This window comes from Podarcis tiliguerta (assembly GCF_965153285.1).
Source record: "Podarcis tiliguerta genome assembly, chromosome: 2".
Classification (NCBI taxonomy): domain Eukaryota; kingdom Metazoa; phylum Chordata; class Lepidosauria; order Squamata; family Lacertidae; genus Podarcis; species Podarcis tiliguerta.
The window spans coordinates 15356293-15369638 of record NC_139535.1 but is presented as its reverse complement, the minus strand read 5'-3'; the positions used below and the strand labels follow the sequence as shown (position 1 = coordinate 15369638).

The 13346-nt window shown below is 45.3% G+C and overlaps 1 protein-coding gene across 3 annotated transcripts in view; it reads right to left on the bottom strand.

Moving 5' to 3' along the window:
- LOC310670891 (C-type lectin domain family 2 member B-like) overlaps window positions 1–13346 on the bottom strand; it is a 221216-nt gene that overhangs the window by 80027 nt on the left and 127843 nt on the right. Inside the window, exons 2-5 of one of the 3 annotated variants that reach the window (XR_014507641.1) lie at window positions 7830–7934; window positions 5676–5884; window positions 5148–5245; window positions 2905–3712 (exon numbers count right to left, since the gene is read on the bottom strand). The exons of the other annotated variants lie outside the window; for them this stretch is intronic. The gene's annotated coding sequence lies outside the window, so the exon portion shown is untranslated. The remainder of the gene's footprint in view (window positions 1–2904; window positions 3713–5147; window positions 5246–5675; window positions 5885–7829; window positions 7935–13346) is intronic. 3 annotated transcript variants of the gene reach the window in all.

The following is a 13346-nucleotide window of genomic DNA, read 5'->3' as shown; positions in this document are numbered from 1 at the left end:
CTCACAATGTCAGTTTGTCAGTTTGGCCAGTTCTGCATAGTTCACCAATTTCTCTTGCCACTGTTCTTTTGTTCGGGTTTCCTCATTCTTTCATCCTTGTGCTATCAAGACTCTTGCTGCCCTTGTAGCATACATAAATAAATTCTTTATTTTCCTTGGCAGGTTATTAAAGATTTCTTAGTTTACAAAAGTATGTGGAACGTCGCTTTTGCCAGATGCATTTTCTACAGATCAGTTTCATTTCTTGTGAGACATTAGTGTTACATTAGGAAGAAAAGGGGGAAAGAGTTGGAGGGGCGGGATAAATTGTACTTTCTGAAACAATGAGAACCAAAACATGATGCCTTCAAAATTCACACTTAACCAAATTTTGTGATGCCATTATTCAGCCAAGCAGTGTTTACAAAAATGCACTTATTAGGGGTAAATGTGCATAGAAAATAATATACAGTGGTACCTTGGTTCTTAAATGCCTTGGTTCCCAAATGCTGAAAACCCGGAAGTAAGTGTTCCAGTTTTCAAACATTTTTCAGAAGCTGAACGTCTGATGTGGCTGTCAGATATTGTTTACTGCACCAATCAGAAGCTGCACCTTGGTTTTCAAACATTTCAGAAGTCAAACGGACTTCCAGAATGGATTAAGTTTGGCACTCTTGTTTTTGCTATTTATTTTGTGTTTTTCTTTTTGAGTTTTTTTCGGTTAATTTGTTTTTGTGACTGTGTGGAACCCAGTTCAGCTACTGGTTGATTGATTGTGTGACTGCAGAAATGGATAAAAGCCCCCAGGCCAAACAATGACTATCATCAGTGCAGGTAAGAAAAAAAAAATAATTTTAATTTTTATCATCTACAATACTGTCTTATTTATTTCTGAGTACTATTTCTGAGTTAGCGGAGTCTGTAACCTGAAGTGTATGTAACTTGAAGCGTATGTGACTTGAAGCGTATGTAACCCGAGGTACCACTGTACACTGAAGGTGTAAATAGGTGAATAAGCCCTATTTCTTAAAGCTAAGACAGTCTCCACTGTGTCTCAATTCTCCAAAGGAACACAGACCTTGGGTGAGTGCCTGGAACCCCCTGGGATCTTGTTATTGTGGGATGTGATACATAAATAGCAGTCAAGAACAACATTCCTTGTTTCCCTAGAGTGGACATGCAGCGGAATGTTTGGTCCAGCCAGTCGAAAACTTCCTGTTACCTCCTGGCTGGGACATACTTTCTTTGCATATGACTAGAGGTGGGCGTGACCGTACCTGTCCAGGTAACAAAAAGAAGAAGAAGAAGAAGAGGAGTTTGGATTTGATATCCCGCCTTTCACTCCCTTTAAGGAGTCTCAAAGCGGCTAACATTCTCCTTTCCCTTCCTCCCCCACAACAAACACTCTGTGAGGTGAGTGGGGCTGAGAGACTGTGACTGGCCCAAGGTCACCCAGCAGCTGCATGTGGAGGAGCGGAGACGCGAACCCGGTTACCCAGATTACGTGACTACCGCTCTTAACCACTACACCACAAGGCATGCAGCACTCTCTCTCTCTCTTTGACTTCCTCCATCATTGGAACAACTTTTTAGCTAGAAATGCTCTGTTGGCTTTCAACCAATAGACGACACTGGGATTATCCCCACATGGAATAGAAAGATCCACATGCATATGCTTTGTAACTAAGTCTGCCTTCAGGGATCCAACCGTGAACTGATGAGTAAACTTTTTTTATTGACTTTAAATAAGATTGCCATGTGTTTATTGTTTTAAGAGGGATATAAGGGAACTTAAAAGGTAAAGGGACCCCTGACCATTAGGTCCAGTCATGACCTACTGGGGTTACGGCACTCATCTCGCTTTATTGGCCAAGGGAGCCCGGCATACAGCTTCCAGGTCATGTGGCCAGCATGACTAAGCCGCTTCTGGTGAACCAGAGCAGCGCACGGAAACGCTGTTTACCTTCCCACTAAAGTGGTACCTATTTATCTACTTGCACTTTGATGTGCTTTCGAACTCCTAGGTTGGCAGGAGCAGGGACCGAGCAATGGGAGCTCACCCGTCGTGGGGATTTGAACCTCCGACCTTCTGATTGGCAAGTCCTAGGTTCTGTGGTTTAACCCACAGTGCCACCCGCATCCCTATAAGGGAACTTACTAGGAACCTAATATTGAGAGGCTTACACGAGCCTGCAACCAGCTACCTGCTGTGCATTTAAAAGGGGAATGTAAAACTCTGCTAAGTAAAGGAACTTGCTAGCGCAAGTTAGGAAGGATATTAATAAACAATATATCCTCTCCTGACCCCCTGAACATTCCCACAGTTGTCACTCGGCAGACAGTGGGGCTGGCACCCAACTTGTATAACAATGTGTTCCTTTATGTTATGGACAGTCAGCCATTAACAACAAAAAAAAGTCTGACTGTTTTCAAACCTTATGTCTGCCATTCAGCACCACAGCCAGGGGAGATTCTGTGTGTAAAAGCTGTGAAATTTTGCCCCAGGCTAGATCAGTAGATTTCAGAGCTGTTCACAGCCTTAGAGAAAGGGAGAGTATATTTAGCTTTGGGCTGTTTCTAAAGCACCCAGTGCAGTTGGCATGCTGACTCCAAACAGAATCCAGAGACGGGAATGGGCTGCTCAAGATAGGGATCAAGCACTCAGTTTTTCAAACTACACCAACACTCAAAATTCCAAGGAAACTGTACAGTGGTAACAGTGTTTGGGTTAAGTACTTAATTCGTTCCGGAGGCCCGTACTTAACCTGAAACTGTTCTTAACCTGAAGCACCACTTTAGCTAATGGGGCCTCCTGCTGCCGCCACGCCGCCAGAGCACAATTTCTGTTCTCATCCTGAAGCAAAGTTCTTAACCTGAAGCACTATTTCTGGGTTAGCGGAGTCTGTAACCTGAAGCGTATGTAACCTGAAGCGTATGTAACCCGAGGTACCACTGTACCTGGAAGTCTCACTACTAGATGCAGACACATGTAGCAATATGCTAGCCATCTAAAAACAGTTTGCCCTGAACTGTGAGTCAACTCTAGTTTTAGAATAAAGCAAGTTAACATATAAAGATGGTCAAGTTAATGACTGTTTCTCATATTTGGCTTAACACTGAACAAATAATGGGGCAGTTAGAATCATAGAACTGTAGATTCAGAAGCTTATTTACTCCAGCAAGGAGTTTCTTAAATCTATATACTGGCTTAATACAACCCTATTCCCATTTCAATGAGTTTAGTTGTGCTGCATTGGGGTAAAGAAAATCAACTGTAGGGCCTGTTCCAACATCTCCAGAACCACCCAAAATGGGAATATTTGCCACAAAATTTCCTAGCAGATAACAGACACTTCATTCCTGTTAACACCATCCATCGAACTGTTGCACCAAAGGATGCAACACAATGTATTTCAAAGAAAGAGATAACTTCATTTCAATTGATTGCTTATTTGTGACCTAAAAAAACCCCTAAACAGATGTTTTTGGTTTAATACATTTTAATAGCTTATAATGGTAAGGTGCTTACAAAAAGTAGAGTATTAATTACATAAAGTTTCACATTTCAGATTCAGTTGTGTGGGGGTTGTACCCCTTCTCCGCAACGTCCGCGCTTGCAGGAGGACCCGGTTTGCGGCACATCCAGTGATGCTCCACGTTGCACCTTGAAACATATGCTTGGCCCTTATCACCCAGATATGCACAGTCGCCTCCATTGCCAAGTACCTCAAACCTGAAACGCAAGGTCAACGAAGCCGGTGTCAAGTAAGGGCTGAGCATTTCTCCAACAGCAGCTGATAAGAGAGACTATAGCAGTAGAATCACATAGGAAATGGACAAATTTATTTCAAACAGATAGGCCATGTGTCCTTGAGTGGGGACTCTAGACCAGAGGTGGGAAAACTCAGGTTCAAGAGCCAATTATGGGTCTTTGGGGCTCTCTCTGTCCCTTGGGAAGAAGAGTTTGGATTTGATATCCCGCTTTATCACTACCCGAAGGAGTCTCAAAGCAGCTAACATTCTCCTTTCCTTTCCTCCCCCACAACAAACACTCTGTGAGGTGAGTCAGGCTGAAAGACTTCAGAGAAGTGTGACTGGCCCAAGGTCACTTAGCAGCTGCATGTGGAGGAGCGGGGACGCGAACCCGGTTCCCCAGATTACGAGGCTACCGCTCTTAACCACTACACCACACTTGGGACTCATTCCAAATCATACTCCTCAACAGCCCTGCTTTGCACCCTCCCTTTTGTTTTATTTTTTTCCTTGGCTTGAAGGTGTCCTTGCCCCCCAATAATATCCCTTGATTGCCTGCATGGAAGAAAGAGAAAAGTGTGCATGTGTGTGCAGCAACTAGCTTTTCTACAAAGTGGAACTCACATTTGTTGTTTGCCCCACATTTAGACCCTCCAAGTGTCCGTAGGTTCCAGGGACAAACCCAGATTTACAGAAGCCGCCCTGGTTTGTGATTTGATCCTGGAATGTCCCACTTATCCTTAGAACATCTCTGTTTTTATTGGAGAAATGTTGGAGGGTATGGAGTTATGCGACCCCTAAGCCAAGGAGATAAGTAACTATTCAACCTTTAGTAGACATCTGAAGGCAGCCTGTATAGGGAAGGTTTTTTAATATGTTTTTATATATGTTAGAAGCTGCCCAGAATGTCTGGGTCAATCCTGTCAGATGGGTGGGGTATACATGACAACAACAACATTTAAACCCATGGCTTCCCCCAAAGCATTTTGGGAAGTGTTGTTTACCCCACAGAGAGCTATAGTTCTCAGCACCCTTCACCCTTCAGAAAGAGCATTAGTCTTATTGGCGCTGATCTTAACTGAAACATAAAAGGATTAACATGTATGGATATGCTTGATTCCACATGGAAAAAGAAATGGAGGAGTGCAACAGAACTTAAGAAAGGCAAGGACCAGCTGAAACGGGTGAGGTTGCAGGTGTGGCCCAGGTTAGAATTTGGTGAACACTACTGGTAGTTTGGGGTGATGATGATGCTTCTCTGCCAGTGGCAGCAGTAGCAGTGCAAGGCGGCACTTCCTATTCTACCTCAAGTGGCAAAATGGGAAGTGGCGCCTCTGTTGAAAACTCCTAACAGACAACCAGGCCAGAGGAGGGGGACGAGGAGGAGGAGGAGGAGGAAGAGGAGAAGGACGCACGTGGAATTTTCTCCATTTGTCCATTTCCAGGGCTGACCAGGGTCTCTTCTCAGGCCAATCCAGTAGGAATTTGTGCCTTTCCAACGCTTGACAATGTCCTTCAAATACCAGAAGAGATAGATGTTAGAGCCCTGACTTGCAATATTTCTCACCCAGTTATATCTATCTATATTTCTGGTGCCTGCTGAAGACTTTTTTTTTCTTTTTCCAGTAGGCATTTTAATTGATGTAAGATTTTATAGTTTGACCTGGTCTTCATTTTTCGTATTGTATCCTTGTAAACTGCTTAGAGACTATTGCAGTCACACAGCATATACATCGTTTAATTGAATAAATAAATGTCATTTAAATACATACATACATAACCTTTATGCTAGTTAACTGTAACTCACTCACAGGCGTTGAGAATTAGCCAACAATTTTATAGTATGGCAAATGTTTGCCGCAGGGGGTCCTAAACTCAACATGATCCGCCCATGCCTTGCTTTGCATGCCACCCCAGAAAATATCATCCGTTACACCTCTCACCTTTTCGTTGTTTGGAATAACAGCCAAGGAAGCATTAAATGACAAGCAGAATTCCTGACTAGACATCCAGCTCTTTTCTTTATCGGAGAAGAAATAGCATATTCCCTCATACCAGAACCACAAAGGTGGACATGGTGGGATGCTGTGTGCAGGCAGAGCAGATTTTAGTTCAGAACCTGTCTCCTTGCATTTTCTCTCGTTGGACCTCCCTGATGAAAAACAGAGGGGATCAGATTAGCTGTTGCTGTAAGGGCTATCTGAATGAGTTTCGATGCATTCCAGAGAGCAAACAATGTGGTTTAGTATTTTCTTCCAACGATCTATTTGCTAAAGCAAAGCATGGGCAGCAGGAATATGGAAGGGAGGGGGAAGGGAAGTTGATGTTAAACCCACATTTTCTTTGATATGTGCAAAGGTAAAATTGAAAATTTATAGCCACTACTATGCTATAAGATCCACTATCCTGTAATATTACACATGAGCCTATACTACTGATGAAGCCTAGGATGGCGAAACAAGGCTAATATTCTGGAAATCCTTGTCTTAGACTCTGTGAAAGGATTCTGTGGAACTGTAACAGCCCTTCATGTGAATTATTGGACTCTATGAACAGACAGGTGGAACAGACACTTATACATGTATGGACCTTATTCATGAACTGATTAGAGAATGAACCGATCCGCTGGGTCTTCTGCTTTTTTCGTTGAATTTTATGAGACTTCCGTTGTAACCTACAATTTGATACAATGAATAGTATACCTTATTTATTCAAAAGTACAGCCAGTTACTTCTTGTGTGTTTATTGAGTATGTTTCACGTAACCATAGGCTTGTTGTTTTGCTTATCTGGAAAAAGTACAAGGCTTCTAAAACAAGAACAAGAACCCTCCAAAACACACCACTCTCTAGTGCCCCCACCCCCCAATAAAGCTCACAAAAATAATATAACCTGACCTGAGAAGGACATTGAACAATTAATGGGCACTAAATTCCCTCCCCCCAAAATTTGTCCATAGCACATAGTTACTCACCAGCTCTGCAGTGGAATACATTAAGTCGGGGGGGGGGGAATATTTTTCGTTATTTCTAAAATACTGAGCACACCCACCCACACAACCCAAGGGAACACACACCTGCTACAGTCAGAACCACAAGAAGAAGTGTATTTGTATTGTACTGGGACCAGAGTGGAGCTTTGCATCATCACAGTCCTATACATGTCTATACATGCCCCCAAGTCAAGCTTTAACCTTCTGCTGGAAGCCACCCAGAGTGGCTGGGGCAACCCAGAGGGGTGAGCTAATAAAATGATGATGATGATGATCATGCACTTTTACTGGGAGTGGAAAACAAATTTCAGTGCAATCAGCTGGGCTTACTTCTGAGTAAATGCATAGTTTTCTTAAAAGCATCAATATACCTGCACCTCTCAGTGCAGCAGGAAAAAGTAGGTAACTCCTTGTTGCTCCTGGCAGCAGCAAACACAAAATGAATGGAAGCCCAGGGAAAAAAGAACCAATCAGAGGAGCCAGAAAGAGGAGGCAAACCAATCAGGTGAGTCGGAAGCCCGAAGACTATTGAAGGAACTGTGGTTTGGTCTTTGGCCTGCTTCTCCAGCTGCTGCCGTTCTCTGTCCTCAGTCCTGCCACCAAGGGCAGAGAAGAGAAGCAGGTGCAGATCTCAGCTGCCTCCAAAGCTGGCACCTCAGAAGCAGCAGGCGCAGCAGCAAGATCTGCTGTTCCTGGATCCCCCAAGGATTCTGCCACCTGAGACAACCATCTCAGACTGCCTAAATAACACTGGGCCTGATTGAGAAGGCTCTTGGGCCAGATCCGGCCCCCGGGCCTTAGTTTGCCTACCCATGAGTTAGGGGGACACAACCCTTTTCCTGCTGACACTTCCCTGAAAAATCCCTACCCAAGGCCAGTGTTCATCTGTGCACCCACTTCCATGCGAAAGGCAAACACACATTCAGATGGGTGCAAATAATAAAATTATTAGCATTAACATTTTCCCTGTTTTGCCCTTTCCAAAGCTTCCCTCCCCCCACACACACCAAGGAAGAAGGAGGTAAGTTGCTGGAGAAAAGGGACACCCATCTAACACAACTCATTTAGTTTGTTCATTTAAGGTAGCAACAGTTTGGACAACTTACCAATTAAAACACCAAAACCGATTCCGATTCCAAAGGCAGCAATGACAGAAAAAACAACGAATGCTTTTTTGTTACCTGATGGACATTTGCAGCTCATCTTGTTAACTACAAGGGAAAACAAGCACAAACCTATGAGTGCTCCTGAGTAAATGAAAGGAAAGGAGATGTAAGTATTGTCAGTGTCTCCACCAACCCTCCACCCTATTCATCAAAGCCCTGCCAAGAACCAAATCCATTTCAGCCAGTGGAACTGGAGGGGGAAGGGAGGGCAGTGATAGACAAGGGCAGGAATCTGTGTCTGAGTGATGCCAGCGTGGCATAATGGTTAGAGCGTTGGACTATGATCTGGGAGACTAGGGGTCGAATCCTCACTCAGCCATAAAGCTCACTGGGTGATCTCAGGCCAGTCACCATGTCAGGGAAGAGTTAGAAGTTTCCAGTTTATCAGAGGGAGAAAGCATTCCCCAAGGGGGGGGGGGGAGAGCAGTGAATCTAATAGAAGGGAGCAAGAGGAACAACAGGGAGGAACCGGCTGTTCACAGGAAAGGCAAGGGTTATGTTCTAGCTCAGATTCGGAGGAGGGGAGATACAGGCCAGCTCTAGCCAGGAGGTTAGAAAAAAGAGCCGGAAAGCGAAGGGAGAGGCGCCTTTGCCATTCTGAGGGTGGCTGGTCATGGAGAAGCAGAGCTCAGAAGGTATCTGAAATAAGTGACTCTGAGGAAGAATAGTTAAGAACTGTTTATAAGATTGTTTTGTTAATACACAATAAAAAGTTATAAAAGAACAAGAAGCGTTTGTGTGGTGATCTGAAGAGGACAACGACCAGTCCTGACACACCATCTCTTAGCCCAAAGGCTTTCAACCTTGTTGAGTCCACACAGGGCCATCTTAAGCATATCCAGCATCGTGGTGCAAAGCTCCCTCAGGCGCCCACCCCACCCCATTTCCCAGAGTTTTTTAGGGAGGACGGCACTGTTGGCAGGGCTGGAGGAGGCGGGCAGCAGCTGGAGGGCAGCTCCTCCAGCGGGGAAGAGGCGGAGGCTGGACGCGGCGCCTCCTGGCTCAGCTGGCAGCTTCATGCTGGGGTCAGGGCCTTGCAGAGCCAGGCAGAGGCCCGGGCCAGGTAGATAATGTGCCCCCCCCTTTTTACCCTGGGGATAACTGAAGTCTAATAAATAAGTAAGTATATAAATAATTTTCAGAAAAATTATGCTGACAAATGATTTTATTTCAAGGCTTGAACCGTATCTGCATATAAAGACAAAATGGCAAATATAGATAAATATGCTGACCAAGGCCCTCTTTGGAATCGGAGGCCCGGGCCAGCTGGCCCATATGCCCCCCCCCTGTCTGGGCCTGGCTGTGGTGGCCAGCAGACAGAGACTCCGGGCATGGCCCTGCTTTGGTGTGGCTTGGCGAAGGCAGGCAAGGGTAGTGAGCTGATGCTGGGAGTTGCCACATCCAGCCTCCACCTCTTCCCTGGCACCTTCCAGAACTTGGCGTCCAGGCACCCCACATCACTAGCCTCTATGGGTAAGACGCCCCTGAGTCCACAACTCCTTTGACCATCTACATTCTTTCTACAGCACCACTGTGGGGCTCAGGAGTCCACTTATATCACCCCTTGCCTGCAGAGCAGTGAGTCCCTGACCCCTTTTTGGACACCTGCCCTTGTAGAGGGTTCCCTCAGCCTCCTCTCCTTTCCTCTCCCCTCCCCTCTCCTTGGGAGTCCTCCAGGCAGCCGCTGCCACCACACCTGGTCTCTGAGCTGCCCCCCTGCCCCAAAGAGAATTTCCTCCTCACACTCCCCACAGGGGAGTGGGGCTTGTCTGCCCAGGGCTGGTGGACTGCCTGGCTGGGCTCTCTCACTCACTTGCTGGCTTACTCCAAACCAGCACCCCCTAGCCAGCCCCAGAGGCACCATTTGCCTGGGGAGTTTTTAGCCAGGGCTGCTTCAAAAAACCGCTGTGCAAACATTTGAGAGGCAGAGGCACAAGAGGAGATCAGAGGAGGGAGGGAAGTATGGGCTTGGCTGGGGGGGGCAGCTGCCCCCTGGAAATCAATAAGAATCTAAGATGGGCTTAGTATCGAACGACACCCCTAAGGATAAGATGAATGTATTCCTTTATGCAACCGCGGCAGCCAGAATTGTAGTGGAGAAAAATTGGAAAACAGATAAAATACGTGGTACCTCAGGTTACAGACTCTTCAGGTTACAGACTCCGCTAACCCAGAAATAGTACTTCGGGTTAAGAACTTTACTTCAGGATGAGAACAGAAATTGCACGGCAGCAGTGCGGTGGTACCTCAGGTTAAGAACAGTTTCAGGTTAAGAACAGACCTCCGGAACGAATTAAGTTCTTAACCTGAGGTACCACTGTACCAGAATTATCAGAATAGAGAACAAAAATCTTCGAATTTGCGGAGATGGCAAAAGTAACTGCTGTCCTAATCAAATAATTAATTAGGACAGAGGCTGTCCTAATCAAATAATTAATAAAGAGTGGGAATGCATTAAGGAATACATGAAAAGAGTTGGTGCTGGAGCTTAAAAATTAATATGCAATAGCTTAAAGGGCGCAAGGAGATTTGATGAAGTGAAGGGCCATGAGGGCTGACCGAAGGGCCAACCAAAGTTGTTGATCTTTTTTTAGTAGTAAATAACCTGCCACAGGGGCTGGATTAAACCGACCAGCTGTAAATCCAGGGACTGTCCCCAGGAAACGGGGGCGTCTGGTAACCTTAGATTAGGCCCCCGAAACTGACTTTGGACATGCCTGCCTTAAGGAGTCTCAAAGCGGCTCACAATCTCCTTTCCCTTCCTCCCCCACAACAAACACTCTGTGAGGTGAGTGAGGCTGAGAGACTTCAGAGAAGTGTGACTGGCCCAAGGTCACCCAGCAGCTGCATGTGGAGGAGCGGAGACGCGAACCCGGTTCACCAGATTACGAGTCCACCGCTCTTAACCACTACGCCACACTGGGGTCACTTGGGAATGTGAGGCACAGTTTCCATTATGAAAACGTCTCCCATGTGTCTAGCTCCCAACTTGCTCTCATTCAGACCCTTTTTCTTTTCTGCTCTGAGTCTGAAGCAAGTGAAGCGGCTGAAGGGCTCTGAGTTGTTGAATGCGTAGGTGGAGTTGGCTTATATTTTGTTCCTGCATGTTGACTTGCAATTTTTAATTTTAAGCATGGGTAGGGGCTTCAAAAGCTAGAAATAGCCTAGGTGCCTCTGCACAAACAATACATGAAAACAATTTAAAACCCAACCCAGATGCTGAACGAGATAATAATAATAAAAATAAACCACTCCTGAAGGCTTGTTTAAAGTCTTTGTTGCAGGTGAGGCAGGAAGTGGCATGGGATGGGAAGCTGCTTGAGGTAGCAGCTACACTGTGGCAAGGGCATGCCTCAACATGAACTACTAGGGACTTTCCAATGTTAGCCCTGTGGGCAAATTCACGCCATAAAACCAGCGCTATTTTTTCTAGAAAAACAGGTGCCAGAGCTCACCATGAACACCTCCCTCGTTCTCTTGGAACTGGCAATGGCACCCACCTGAGAGGTGCCATAACTGTGTTCAAAACGCATCCAATCAGGGCCGGATTTAGGTTTGATGAGGCCCTAAGCTCCTGAAGGTAATGGGACCAGCTGCCCTTTGTCAACAACAAATTGTCACTGTTTTTTGTGTTGAATATATGCTATATGGTAATTTATGGACCTAATAGGTATCTAAAGCAATTTGCACACAACAAAATAGGTATTTTATCAAAGTAGTTGTAATTCCCCCCCGCTTTACATTTTTGCCCCCCCTCCAAGAGAGTGGCGCCCTAAGCTATAGCTTGTTTAGCATATACAGTGGTACCTCAGGTTACATACGCTTCAGGTTACATACGCTTCAGGTTACAGACTCTGCTAACCCAGAAATAGTGCTTCAGGTTAAGAACTTTGCTTCAGGATGAGAACAAAAATCGTGCTCCGGCGGCGCAGCAGCAGCAGGAGGCCCCATTAGCTAAAGTGGTGCTTCAGGTGAAGAACTGTTATGGAAAAATCTAGGTGTGAGGCTGCTCAGTCACCCAGCTCATTGGGCAGCGCCCGCGGGTCCCTGTGGAATAAAGGAAGGAGTCCAGCCAACCGGAGCAAATAGCTGTAGACCAAAGTTTATTGCGCAATAGGTTCAAAGAGCAAATTTGAACCCTGAGGATGGGGTGACAAAGACTTTTAAAACTTTCCCACCATATCCCAGAATACAGTTCGTACAGCATCATTACTACATCACTGACATGTCACAAAAGGGGAAGGGTTAACCTTGGCAAACATGCCCAGACAAGTCCTTGGTACAAGATTAGCATAAGCAGACATGGCAGGGCAAGACTCAGGTATAAGATTAGCATAGACAAATATGTCTTAAGTACCCACCACCCAAAAGTACAATAGAAGTTCCTTTGCATGTCTGGAGCCTGAGGCGAGTCAGGTGATGAGATTTGGCTTCCTTTGGCTAACAATGAGCCCAGCAATTGTCACCTCTGGGAACTGGCTGGAGTCCTTTTTCAAGGGGAAAATAGCTTTGGAATGGAGGAAACTGGGAAAGGAGATGATTTTATATTATTTTTAAAGCTAGGTAACTTCCCTGAGCTGTCAAGTTGAAAGGATACATTCAGGTATAATATTTGTAATATTTAACTTTAAAGATGTGCCCCCCCCCCCGGTAATTTCTGTTACAGAACAGTTTCAGGTTAAGTACGGACCTCCGGAACAAATTAAGTACTTAACCTGAGGTACCACTGTACGTAAATCTGGCACTGCATTCAATGCATGTTTAAAGCATATTTCTGGGAACTGTAGTTTCACTCTCACAGAGCTGTAATTCCCAGCAACCTTAACAGACTACAGTTCTCAAGATTCCGGGAGGGGTGGAACCATGTTCCTTAAATATGCAATGAATGTGCTTTAGAAGTATGGCAGGGATCTAGCCTCAGTCCAGTCCCTCACCTCAGTGGTTTTCCAACCTTTTCAAGTCCCTGGTTCCCTTGACCTGCCACATTCTTTCTGCAGCTCCTCTGTCGGATACAGGGTGACTCCCTCATACGTGGGAGGCGGTTGTTCCCATTCCACACGTGAAGTGGGGGTTCCTGTGCTCTGCCACTGTTTAGCAATGTTAGGTTAAAATAGAGACCGGTTGGCCATAATTACTGGCAGTCATAAGAGAATGTCATCAGTCAGGGCTATTTTTCTAGAAAATAGGTGCCGTAACTCACCATTAACAAGCCTCCCTTGTTCCCTTGAAAGGCAATTCAAACAAAAATTTATGGAAACGTAGGATAGATATAAGGTATATGTTCCAAAATACAGCAAAGGTTCGCTATCTATGCTAGCATTTGATTGATGCTGGAGAGAGATTGAGTTGAGAAATAAGACCAAGGGTACATATTGATGTAGGAATGCATTAGACAAAACGTAAAGAAATATACAATAACAAGAGTACATTCAATTGTAAAAAAGGAATATACAACGG